This window comes from Argiope bruennichi, chromosome 2 (genome assembly GCF_947563725.1).
Source record: "Argiope bruennichi chromosome 2, qqArgBrue1.1, whole genome shotgun sequence".
Classification (NCBI taxonomy): Eukaryota; Metazoa; Arthropoda; class Arachnida; order Araneae; family Araneidae; genus Argiope; species Argiope bruennichi.
Window position 1 is genome coordinate 89319842 of NC_079152.1, and position 14613 is coordinate 89334454.

Sequence of the window (14613 nt, forward strand, 5' to 3'; positions counted from 1 at the left end):
AAATATTTAAATCAGAATTTATTAAACAAAATTAAATAAACTAGTTTGAAAATACGAATTCTGCACTGAGAGTTACCTCAATAATGAAAAGCTTTACTTCATGTGTTTCTAGATAAAGAAGAAAAATGGATATTACATTAAAAAAACAGCAAATATCATTGCATAATATCCTAATTAGCAATTCAATTCTAGTTAAACATCTGAAATCTTTAGTTAGATTTATATCAAAAAAGGAAATTCTCACTTTGAAGATATTTCAAACCGATAACCAAATAATGTTATTCTGCTTACAATGAAACACATGCTAAACGTGATAAGATTTTATGTCATTCTTTTATCTCGAATTTATATCTTTTTTTTATACTTAGTTAAAATTTTAAATGCTGAAACTAAAGATAAACATTTATTCAAGCGAAATCTACCACGTATATTTAAGCGAAAACTGAAGCGAACAGCAATTATTTCAAAACCTTCCGCTGAGAGAAGCCTGAAATATCCAAGTGTTGCAAAATGACGAAGGCCGTGGTAAGATTTTCTCTTCTGTTTTCAAATATGTGATTATGTACCGAGCAAATCATTATACATATTTTTCTTTATTTATATGCAGATATCAATGCAAAAAATTAAGAAGTTTGAACCAGTAATACATATTTTAGTATGTTAACTAATTTTTTTATTTATTGCACAGTACAATACATTTTTTCCTTTCTAGAATCATTATTTCTATTCCTGTATAGAGGTTGAAATTTCAAAACCAAATCAATTTGCAACATTATAAAAAATTCAAAGAATGTAATGGGTGAATCAACAATTATTTTTTATGTTATATTATAGCATATTAACTTCCAAATTATAATTCACTTCATTTCCTGTCTTGATACTTTCTTGATGTTTCTTTTAAATTTGTGTCGAGTGACTCAAGAAAGAAAATTTGACTTATTTTCGGACACGGTCCAGTACGGGAGAATGCTTATCGAATGTACTCAAGATAACTGGATTCAGAGAAAATAAACATAAATTTTTGTAGTTAGTGAAAATGCTTTCGGATTTGAACTCATTCTTGCGAAATATTTCATTGTTTGGGAACAACGTTTTGAAAACTTATCAATGAATTTAGCTGAGGTTCCTAAAAAATGAACTTCGGATTGTTTTCTCTTTTTATTATACTTTTGTATTTTATTTATTAATGAACTCATCTTTATAGTTTGTTACAATTGTTTTAAATAATAAGGGGAGTTAAATTAAGTCAGTACGTGATTAGAAAGGTCTAAATATAGTCCTAATATATTTAAGATTAGTTGAAACATTTGAACAGAATTCGGCTTTTAAATTTCATAAATAATTGTTCTTTTTCTTTGTAAGAATATTCTTAGTATATACTTCGTAAAAACATACTAAGCACTTTATAAATCTCCATATATGAAGTATATATTTTGTCATTTTCTCTAAATTTAAAAATCAAGAATTATAATGTCTAGAATTGTTCCTGTTTACTTGAAATTCGTATTCTTGAGTCAATACCAATGACATAATATTTTCCTAACTTTTGTTGATTCGAAAACTGTAATTGTCATCAGCTATAGTAAGCACTATATCATTTACTTTTGAATGAGACACACTTCTTGCGAGTTATATACCTTTTAAAATACTTGTTTTAAAATAATAATTTTGATAGAGATACAAGGCTATTAAGTTTCTCTCTTCCAAATAACTGTTATTCTCGAATCTGAGAATAGAGATATTTTCATAATTTACTATTAGTTCATTCTAATAAATTTCTTCTTTGTCTACTTTTAACGTAGATATGCTAAATGTACATCGTTTGATTTTCGAGGAGCAAATTCTGTAAAATACAGTCATAATTCGACTTATATCAGTTCGGATTATATATAAACATTATGCTATGGTCTTGTATATATTACTGTTTAGTATCCATAACTACGCTCGCTAGCTGTATGAATACTACTATCCGCTCGTCCCCCCAAAACAACTGAAAACAAAATTGCAACTATTAGTTAAAAAATCGCGTTCAATTCATAGAATAACTAATTAAGTATATTATAAAGTTTTATTCAGATAAAATCAGACGCATTTTTTCTCTTCTGCAGCTCGCTCTTGTTTTGGCTATGGCAGCCATCGCTTGCGCCTCGACCGGCGTCGATGTCATTCGCCACACTCCCGGATATGATGGCTTCTATGGTCTCTACGGATATGCACCCTATTATTATGGATACGGAAACGGATATTTCGGATATGAGGGACTTGGTTTCGGACCTTACAACTACTTTGGAAGATACGGCCTCGGTTATAGCGGATATGGACTTGGATACCGAGGATACTTGGGAGGACTCGGTTATTTTTAAAAAAACACAGTAAGTATTTGTTCTTTAAATTTACGAATAAACTGTCCACCTTAAAGGGTACAGTGCCATCATAAACACGATAATTATATAAGATTAAATTAGATCCTCCTTTTTTATATTGAAAGTATTGAATTTAATGCAAGATAGTTTTTAAGATTTTTAATAATATTTTTCCTTGTAAACTTTGGAATTTCCATTTATTTATAGAATGTTATGAAAATTGAATAATATTTTTGATATTTTAATTTAAGTATATACAAAATTTTAGTATAAATAATATAAATTATATTTGAAGCAGTTTTCTTCAAAGAAATTTACTTGAAATACGATATGCATATTTTTAAAGGATGAGCATTATTTACTTAGTTATTGCTTTCATTACAAGTAAAGCTTAGAGTGGAATGCGTTTCATTCACGTTTTCAAACTACAAAGCAATTAAGTTTAGAAGGTACAGATATAAGAAGCCTTTTTTTACATTTCCAATCTTTTCTTATATGGTTTCACTGAATTTGTCACTTTTCTAAACATAGTGGAAATTTTTTACTTTTCTATTATCGTAAAAATAAAAAAGCAGCTATTGCTAGTAGCAAATTATTAAAATGATTTCATAGATAGTTACGACCTCAATCACGTTCAAAATAATTTCAAGAAGCTTCTTTAATTAATAATTTAAATTTCTCAGTAAATTGTTTGCAACTAATGTTTATTTTTGATAATAATATTATATATTTTTCTCTTTCAGAAATTTAAGAATCCTCATCAGATAAGATGATTCAACTGGTATATAAATCAAGTATCCAGAAAAGAAATCTTGGAAGATTATTTAATATTAGTAATAAAATAATAATTACTTAAAATGAATAAAACATTGATGCTTGAATTCTGTTACTGTTTTATTAATATTTTCTTTAGAAACTCATAATTATCTTACTTTTCTGATTAATTAATCAGAAAACTAAGATTCATTAATCAATCAATAATATAATATTGAATAATCCTACTATTTCGAATACTGCAAATAAATTCCTTTACAAAGAAACCTTTATAGATAGTGAATCTACAATTCGGAAAACGTTTAGGTATTTTTATTCTGAAAGGTATTACAATGAGTTCGACATGTCATATTTTGTTTCGCATAATTCATATTTTATCGTTTTATATGATTTTTTCAGAGTTACAAAAGAACGGGCTTTGCATCTAAATAAACGTATTACAAAACACGCAAAAATAAGGCAATTTTCTAAAAATATTGAAATTAATTGTTTAAATCCGGATATGTTTAAGAATATAATAGATATATGATGTTATGTATATCTCATATACATAACCATTAAGAAGAAATTAATGTATTTTATTTGATCATACAAATGCAAAAGTGCATTCTTATCAAGTCAAAATTTATCAACAATCAAAACTGAATAAAAATTCATAATAATACATTATCATAAGAAATTGTCTCTATTTTAAATAAGCTAAAAATGTTATATTCTAACTGATATTTTCATGCTCAAAAATTGTTAAATGTTTAATGAAAGAAATCCATAAAACAATACGATTTTATTTCTAAATTAATTTTTTCGACATTTACCGATCCACAATTTTTGTCTTTAAATTTTGTTGGAACAAACTAAACATTTTTTTAAAAATATTAACTTAGTTTGCATTTTATTAGAAAGACCTGATAAGTTTCTTTTATAAGTGTTCATGAAAATCATTAATCGGAGGCTGATTTATTAGTTTGAAATGAAAAATATTAAAAATCAAAACCAGAGTTGCTGGAAAGAATCGATCCACCTTAAATAACAATTTATTTCTTCAGAAAGATATTGTTTCGCTTTTTAGCAAAGGAAACATCATACATCCATATAATTTGATATTGAGAAATCTAGCGATTGCAGATAGTGGTACGACATTCTCAAGGATTTATACTGTTTTAATTTGGGAGGAATTTTCCCATTTTTTTCTTAGAGAATATTTTATTGTATCTAAAATCTCAAGTCCGAGTTATTTCAGAATTAACTGACTATAATGTTCGGGAATTATATATCCATGAGATTAGTGCGCTGATAATTATATATTTTTTTATTCCTAAATAAACTGCATTTTAAGCCTTGCTACTTGAACCGAACGTTTTTGTTAATGACTTGCACAATAACACAAAAATTGCAGTAAATGGCGTACAAAAATAATCTGTGGTTAATGGGTTTACCTATATGCCATAAAAAATTCAGCAATACTTTTTTGTCTTAAGAGCAACGTTCATATGGAAACTGAAATAAAACTTGAAGACAACACAAACACTTTTGTGAATGAGTTCCGTATCCCTGGATTCCCAGTTGACAAAAATATATAATTTTTGTCCCATGTTTGTTCCTTATGTGAAAGCGACTTTAACATTCTATCAACAACTTCTTCGAGAGCAGATCGATAATCAATGATTCACATTTATAAACTGTACTTTTTATTTAAGTTTGAGTGATTGGATGTATGATTTATAAGTCTTCAATAAAACCTAATTCTTCAGAAATTGTATACTCTACTTCATGCCGATTTTAGAATTTTTTCGAGCACCGACAAAACATGCTCCATAAGATGATTGCTTTTGATTGATATCAGCCATCTTTTAAGATGACACATCTTATCTCTGCATCATTATATTAAAATTGCATCTTTTCCAGATAATCCCTTCCATAATTTTTCTCTATGGTTTTCTTTAGTTCGTTTATAAGCAGATAGAAAATTATTCATTCCAATCTTTTTCACAAAGATATAGGTGATTTTATCTCAACTAAGCTTCAGCACTTTAAACGAGTTCCTTCATGCAACAAATGGATTTTCCTCTTTCCAAAGTCAGTGATTTTCAATATTTAAAATATTTTGAAAATATCCACAAATATAAAAAAAGTATATTATTTACCAGGATCTGATTTTCCGAACACTGATCACATTACTGAAATATTGGTTCTATATTGGATCAAAAACAATGAGGCCTAAAACAACTGCGATGATATCTCGTTTCATATCATTTGCGTTACTTTTTAAATTTTTTTCAATTCTTGGAAAAAATACAATGGAATTGGTCTCCAGGAAACATTCTCGCTTACTTCCCAATTGATTCTTGCTCCCCCCTCTCCCCTTTTGAAGTAGTGGATATTGGGTGGTGGGTGAATACTTCGCAATGAACGATAGTAATGAAATACATACCTTTGTCATACATGTAGCGTTTTTGCTGAATCTATCTTAAAATTATGTATTTACAATAAATTTTTGCCCATGGAATAATATTTACATGAAACTATAAAATTTTTACATGAAACTATAGCTGTAGTCCAAAGTCGACATACTGAATTTCATGAAATTAAGTCATTATGTTTACGAATTATTACAATTAATAGAATGTTGTCAAACAGATCAAAATTTCAGTTGAATCTCTATTTTAGATGCTAAATCTTTGTGCTAAATTTTATTTAAATAAATATTTGTGTTTCATGGTTATTAAACTCATTTTTAATTAAAAATCAGATTAAATATACAGGGTGTTTATAAAGTCCCGGACCCATTTTGATGTTTAATAACTCATAAAATAATAAAGATATAAACACACTTATGACATTTATTGATGGAATAACTCATATATTTTCCTTTTCAGGTTTGAATATTTTTACTTTTGTAAATATCGTCTGCGCGTGTGGTTAATTTCAGATAATTTCATTTTCCAGTCTAAATATCTGTACTTTTCTAAATATTGTCTGCTTATTAATTGCATTTTTCTCTCTTTTGTTTTTGTCAACTATTGCAATGTTATGTTTACTTTTGATGTGTTTGTTCTATGTAGTACTTTTGTATGTGATGCTTTATTCGAGCGAATATTAAGGAGAATGCATACACCACAAGAGAAAGCACATATTTTATGGTGGATCATAGAAATGAAATCGATAGTGCAAGCACAGAGAAATTTCAGAAGAATTTACCAAAAAGATCCTCCATCCAAAAACAGCATCTTGCGATGGAAAAAGAATTTTCTAGAAATTGGAAATATCGAAGATAAGAAACGTTCCAGACGTCCTTGCACAAGTGATTTTGATGTTGAGCGTGTCAGAGAGACATTTTTACACAATCCTAGAATATCTGTGAGATTAGCGGAAACAGAATTGGATATGCCGATTTCGACGGTGTACAAGGTTATTAAGAAAAAATTAAGACTGCATGCATACAAAGTTCAAATTGTTCAAGTTTTGGAACCGAACGATAGACCTAGGAGGATGGCCTTTGCAACAGATATGCTAAGGAGGATAGAAGATGCTGCTGATTTTCTGAAGAGCATAATGTTCTCCGATGAAGCATCCTTTCATGTTTCTGGCATTGTTAATCGCCATAATGTGCGCAAATGGCTCTGTGGATGCCGACATGCTTGTCGCTACCTGGCGTGAAATTGACTATCGACTTGATATTCTCCGTGCGACGAAGGGGGCACACGTGGAAGTTCATTGACAAAGGTCATGAAACTTTTTGAGTCTATTTAACCATTTATGTTATTAATTTAAATCTATCTTTATTATTTTATGAGTTATTAAACATCAAAATGGGTCCGGGACTTTATAAACACCCTGTATTTTGGATAGAGAGAGTTTCAATGTTTAGACAAACACAATACTTCCTCTATACGTCAAAAACAAGAAATGAACAATGAAATATTTCATATTGAAACAAACCAAGAATAATATTTTTATTGTTATCGTTCAATTCTGCATTTATTAAAAAATAAGTAATATCAAAGTAATAAATTTTATCAAAATAATATACAAATGCAGGCCTGTTGAAATATTTATATTAACCGAAATTTTGTAATATTTAAGCAAATGCGAAAAATTTGCAACAGTTCTACAAGATTTAAATGCACATCTCAGCATCTGACATATATTTGATGTATCTTTATTATTATCTTATGTTTATTATCTTTTGCAATTACCCTTCTTTATATATAAACGAAAAATAGCGTTTTATGATAGAAAGTACGAAATTATCATTTGAGTTTTCCTTTATATTGAAGAGAAAAATAGTCTACTTGATGAATTAATGTGGAAATAATATCTCGTCTTTTGCTCTGTTGAATATATCAATTATAATTTTTAATTGAATTAAAAGGAAATACAACATCAATTTAAAAAATAATTCTTCGGTCTTTGTGTATAAAACTCATGGAATTGGAGAAAATGATCATGTTTGAAAATTCATGGGTAAAGGCTAAAAAAGTAATATTTATTTAGTATAGTAATTTTAATATAGATTTCTTTAAGTAACGAAAATGACATTTCAACAAAAAAAAATCAATAAATTAAATAAATTGCCTATTCATTAAAAAAAACAAAAAAACAAAGATATGTTCACTTAAAATGTGCAATTAAATAATAAAACTTATATTTATTTTACAAAATATGAAGAAAAATAAGGATAATTATTCTTCACATAATGAATATTGCAAAACATAATTAAAAAGTTGAATAGTTAATTATTTTATGTTATGGAAAAATAACGAAGTAAATTAGTTTATCTCTATTATAATTAATTTTACGATAAGTACTGGGATAACAAAACATGAATTAAATCTTCCAAACAAATTTTTAACGATAATTTTGTTTATTTTAAATGCATAGATTAAATTCCCATACCATAACATCAGGTACATAGTGACGTATAGAAACATATTGCAACTTTTTTAAATAATAAGTCACTAAATGTGTTGCTCTTATTTTTAATATGATTATATTACTTAATTTCTCGAATTTTAGACGCTTGGCTAGAGTTTTTTCTAGCCTTGACGAGAAAGCTAATAGATAATTCTGTTTTTCCAGGGAAATTAAACAAATATGCTCGCAATCTTGCTTCCAACAAAAGGATAAGAAGAAGACATAATTAAAAGAACTAAAATATGCGAAAATTCTGGTAATTTGAATTATTTCACTATCTTCAATCTTAAAATTTATGGGGAAATGAAATTTTAAATTTTCTTCTTGCTACCACCATTGAGCTAGACGAGCCCTTCCACGAACTCATGAGAATTCTTTGCATTTCTTACAAAATACAAAATATGATTAAAATACAATCAAAATTACACTAATTATAGCGTTAATAAAATAAATTAGGGAAAGCGTAATGCGAACTATAAATATATAAAAATATTATAATTAAAAAAATCTTTATATATTTTATAGAGCTATATTATATATATATATATATTAGAGCTTTATATATATTAGAGCTATATTAAAAAAAACTACTTTAAATCAGAATTCAATTAACTTATTTAAATATACACATTTGAAAATTCAAATTCACTTTAATTCATGAATTTTCAGATAAAGAAGAAATATGTATAATGCATTAAAATCAGATAATTTCATTGCATAAGATCCTAATTTGCAATTCATTTAAAGTTAAGCATCGGAAATTCTTAGTAAGATTTATATCTTAAAAAGAATTTCTGACACAGGAGATTTCTCATACCGATAACTTAAGTCCACTAATGCCAATCTGCATACAAAAGAAAATGCTAAACAACATATGATTTTATGTCATTTTATTTATCTCAAATACGTATCTTTATGTTATACTTCATTATAAGTTTAAATGCTGAACATAAAGTAAACAACAATTCAAGCGAAATCTACGGAGTATATATAAGAGAAAAAAGGAAGCGAACAGCATTTATTTCAAAACCTTCCGTTGAGAGAAGCCTGAAATATCCAAGTGCTGCAAAATGATGAAGGCCGTGGTAAGATTTCTATTCTGTTTCTGAATATGTTATTCTGTATCGAGCAGATCATTATATTTTTTTATATGCAGATATTAATGCAAAAGTTTATATTCGTGTTTTAACAACTCTTCTATTTATTTCACAGTACAAGAATCTTTTATTCCTTTCTAGAATCATTATTTCTATCCCTGTATAATGGTTGGAATTTCAAAACCAAATAATTTTGCATCATTATAAAAGATTCAAAGAATGTAATGGGAGAATCGCCAATTATTTTTACTTTTATATTATAACGTATTAACTTCCAAATGATAATTAATTTCCTTTCCTACTTTCTTGATGTTTCTTTTAAATTTGTGTTGACCTGCTCAAGAAGAAAATGTGACTGTTATTTTCGGACACGGTCCAATATGGGGGAAGGCCTATCTAAAGTATTCAAGATCACTGGATACAGAGAAAATTAAGAGTCCTTTTTGTAATATATGAAAATATTTTTAGATTTAAAATCAGTTTTGCAAAATTTTTCATTGTTTTGGAGAATATTTTGAAAATTTATCAATGAATTGAGCTTAGGTTCCTAAAAAGTGAACCATGCCATGTTTCTCTTTTTATTATACTTTTACAGTTTATTTATTAATAAACACATCATTACAGTTAGTGACAAATATTTAAAATAATAAGGGAAGTTAAATTAAGTCAATACGTGTTCAGAAAGGTCTAAATATAATCCAAATATATTTAAGATTAGTTGAAACATTTAAATAGAATTTGGCTTTTAAATTCCTAAATAAATCTTTTTTCTTTCTATAAATATTCTTAGTATATACTTCGTACATACATATAAACACTTTGTAGATATTCATATATGTAATAAATATTTTGTCGTTGACTCTAAATTTACAAATCGAGAATTATAATGTCTAGAATTCTTTATGTGTATCTGAAATTCGCTTTCTTTTTTCACTCACCAATGACATAACATTTTCCTAATTTTTGCTGATTCGACAATTGTAATGGTCACCAGCTATAGTAGGTGTTGCATCCTTTATTTTTCAACGAGACACACTAATTGCTAGTAATAATTATACCTTTTTAAATACTTGTTTAAAAATAATATTTTTGATGAAGATACAATGCTATTAAGTTTCCCCATGCGAAACAACTGTTACTCTCGAATGTAAGAATAGAAGGATTTATGGCATAATATTCTAGTAGCTCATTCTAATAAATTTCTTCATTGTCTACTTGTAGCTTAGATATGTTAAATACAGATCGCTTGATTTTCGAGGACCTACTTCTGTAAAATTCAGTCCTAATTTAACATGTATCAGTCCGGATTCTATACATACATTATGATATAATCTTGTATATCTCACTGTTTAGTATCCATAACTACGCTCGCTAGCTGCATGAATACTACTATCCACGCCCCCCCCCCAAACAACTGAAAACAAGATTGCGACTATTAGTTAAAAAATCGCGTTCAATTCAAAGAATAACTAATTAAGTATATTATAAAGTTTTATTCAGATAAAATCAGACGCATTTTTTCTCTTCTGCAGCTCGCTCTTGTTTTGGCTATGGTAGCCATCGCTTGCGCCTCGACCGGCGTCGATGTCATTCGCCACACTCCCGGATATGATGGCTTCTATGGTCTCTACGGATATGCACCCTATTATTATGGATACGGAAACGGATATTTCGGATATGATGGACTTGGTTTCGGGCCTTACAACTACTTGGGAAGATATGGTCTCGGATACCGAGGATACTTGGGAGGACTCGGTTATTTTTAAAAAAACACAGTAAGTACTTGTTCTTTAAATTTCCGAATAAACTGTCAACCTTAAAGTGTGCAGTGCCAAAATAAACACGATAATTATAGAAGATTAAATTAGATCCTCCTTTTTTATATAAAAGTATTGAACTCAGTGCTAGATTGTTTTTAAGAATTTTAATAATGCTTTTACAAGGAAATTTTGTAATTTTCATTTATTTATAGCATGATATGAAAATTGAATAAAATTTTTGATTTGATAAAGCAATTTCCATTTTTTGTATGAATAAAATAAATTACTTCGAATATATTTTGAAGTGGTATACTTGAAATAAATTTCCTCGAAATATGATATGCATATTTTTAAAAGATGAGCATTATTTACTTAGCATTGATGAGCATTTATTGCTTTCATTTTAATAAAAAACTGAGAGTGGAATGCGTTTCATTTACTTTTTCAAGCTACTGAACAATTAAGTTTAGCAGGTACAAAAATAAGAAGCATTTCTTTAAATTTCCAATTTTTTTTTCTTGTATGGATGTACTGTAATTTGAGTGTTTTGTAACCAGAGTGAAAATTTATAACATTTTTCTGTTATCAAAAAAATTCTATAGCAGCTTTTGTTAATAGAAAATTTTTAAAAAGATTTCATAGATATTTACGACATGAAACACTTTTAAAACCATTTAATGAAACTTTTTAAATTTATAATTTTAATTCTTCAGTAAATTGTTTGTAACTAATGTTTATTTTTAATAATAATCTTATATGTTTTTCTCTTTTAGGAAGTTAACAATCCTAATCCGAAACGATGATTCATCTGACATATGAATCAATTATCCAGAAATGAAATCTTGTAAAATCATTTTATATGATTAATAAAATAATAATTACTTAAAATAAATAAAGCATTGCTTTTTGAATTGTGTTACTGTTTTATTAATATTTCCTTCAGAAGCTCATAATTATCTTAATTTTCTAAATAATTATTTAGAAAAGTAAGATTCATTAATTAATTAATTCTACAATATTGAATAATTCTACTACCTTGAATGCAGTACAGGAATCTTTTCACCAAGAAACATTTTAGATAATGAATCTACAATTCAGAAAACATTTTAGGTATTTTATTCAAGAAAAAATATTCTGAAAGATATTCCAATGAGTTCGACGTGTCAAATTTTGTTTCAAAAATTCTATTTTTATCATTTTACATGATTTTTTTCAAAGTTACAAAAGAACATGCCTAGCATCTAAACAAAAATATTACAAAACACAAAAAAAGAAACTCAATTTTCTAAAAATATTGAAATAAATAAATCAAATATGAATATGCGACAAAATTTTATAAATTCTGATATGTTTAATAATATATAAATGATATTATGTAGTATGCATTAAGAAGCAATAAATGTATCGTATTTCTTTTATTTGATCATACAAATGCAAAAACGCATTCTTATCAAGTCAAAATTTATTAAGAATCAAAACTGAATAAAAATTTATAATATTACATAATCATAAGAAATTGTCTCTATTTTGAATTAGCGAAAAGTTACATATTCTAACTGATAATTCCATGCACAAAAATTGATAAATGATTCATGAATGAAATCCATAAAAAAAATACGATTTTATTTTGAATTGAATTTTTTTCTACATTCAAGGATTCACGATTCTTTGTCTGTACATTTTGTTGAAATATGCTGAATATTTTTTAATATATTTTGAATTTTTGGAAAAATCTCGCGCTAGGTGCTTCTATAAGTCTTTATGAAAATCATTAACAGGAGAATGATTTATTTGTTTGAAATGAAACATATTAGCAATAAAACAAGAGTGGCTTTCGATAATTGGCAAACAAACCATCACATAGCTGCATTTTTGACGTAAAGAATCTAGCCATCGTAGATGATGGTACGGCATTCTGAAGAATTAATATTATTTTAATTTGAGAGGATATTTTCTCCTTTTGGATTAGAATATTTTATTTTATAAAAAATTTCGAGTTGGTTTATAATTAACTGTTCAAGAATTATATGTCCATGAGTTAAGTGCACTGACTATAACAATTTTTTATTCTAAAAATTAACTACATTTTAAGCGAGTTGCTACTTGAAGCGAATGCTTTTGCTAATGACTTGTGTATTTCAATTTCATTGAACGAGAACACCAAAATGTTGTAAATAGTGTACAAAAATAATCTGCGGCTAATGGATTTAAATTAATGTCATAAAACAGGAGCAATACACTTTTGTCTTAAGAGCAACGTTCATTTGGAACCTGAAATAAAGCTTTAAGACAACACAAACACATTTGCGAATGAGTTCCGTATCCCTGGATTCCCAGTTGACAAAAATATATAATTTTTGTCCCGTGTTTGTTCCTTATGTGAAAGCGCCTTTAACATTCTATCAACAACTTCTTCGAGAGCAGATCGATAATCAATGATTCACATTTATAAACTGTACTTTTTATTTAAGTTTGAGTGATTGGATGTATGATATATAGTCTTCTGAAAAAAAACTATCATTCTTCAGAATTTGGATCCTGTACTTCATTCCGAATTCAGAATTTTTCGGGAACCTGCAAAGTATTCCCGATAAAATTATATCATTTTAATTATTAGGAGCCATCTTTTAACTTAAGATGACAAATCTTATCCCTGTATCATTATATTAAAATCTAATCTTTCCCAGATAATCCCTTCCATAATTTTCAGCTGCGTTTTTCTTTATTTCGTTTAGAAGCAGATAGAAAATTATTCATTCAATCTTTTTCACAAAGATATAGATGATTTTGTCTTCACTAAGATCCAGAAATTTAAAAGTGTTTCTTCACGCAACAAACGGATTTTCCTTTTTGGAAATTCAGTGATTTTCATTATTTAAACCATATTGAAAATTTCTCCAAATATAAAAAAAAAACTGGAAATTAATTACCAAAATCTATTTTTTGAACATTCATCACATTATTGAAATTTTGTTTCTATATTGGAGCAAAAACAATGATGCTTAAAATAACTGCAATGGTATCTCGTTTCATATCAATTGCGTTAATTTTTTGAAAAAAAGTCCAATTCTTAGAAAAAAAATGGAATTGGTCTCACGGAAACATTCTAGCTTACTTCCCAATTAATTCTTCCTCCCTCCTCCCTCTGAAGTAGTGGACATTGGATGGTGGGTGAATACTTCACAATAAACAATAGTAAGGAATTACATATATCTATCATACACGTAGCATTTTTACGGAACCTATCTTAAAATTATGTATTTTGAATAAATCTTTACCGATGGAGTGATGCAAAAATTTTACACGAAGCTATAGCTGCAATCAAAAGACGACAAACTGAATTTCATGCATTTAAGTCATAATGTTTATGCATTATTGAGAATATATGCATGCTGTCAAACGCCTAACAGATTTGGTTCAAAATTTGATTTTAATCTCTATTTTAGATGCTAAATCCACGCAAAATTTTATCTGCATAAATCTTTGTGTTTCATGGTTAGTAAGCTCATGGATATCGTGATTTAAACAAATCTAAAAATTTGAAAATTTAATTTAAAAAATTCATATTTGAAACAAATTGAAAAATCAGATCTTAAATCTATGTAACATATCTCATCAATTTTGCTCACAACTAATCGAGTTGTATATATTTTGGTGTGAAAGAGTTTCAATATTTTGACAAACACAATGCTGTTTGTCAAAATA

The 14613-nt window shown here is 27.5% G+C and overlaps 2 long non-coding RNA genes across 2 annotated transcripts; both read left to right on the forward strand.

Annotated features, from left to right (window-relative positions):
• The first annotated feature begins 474 nt into the window (after positions 1–474).
• LOC129991210 (uncharacterized) lies at positions 475–3189 on the forward strand. Its single transcript, XR_008785837.1, has 3 exons — positions 475–525; positions 2109–2372; positions 3107–3189. It is a non-coding gene; the product is annotated as an uncharacterized LOC129991210 (long non-coding RNA).
• A 5892-nt stretch (positions 3190–9081) lies between these two features.
• Positions 9082–11748, forward strand: LOC129990955 (uncharacterized). Its single transcript, XR_008785835.1, has 3 exons — positions 9082–9136; positions 10681–10923; positions 11682–11748. It is a non-coding gene; the product is annotated as an uncharacterized LOC129990955 (long non-coding RNA).
• Positions 11749–14613: the final 2865 nt, after the last annotated feature.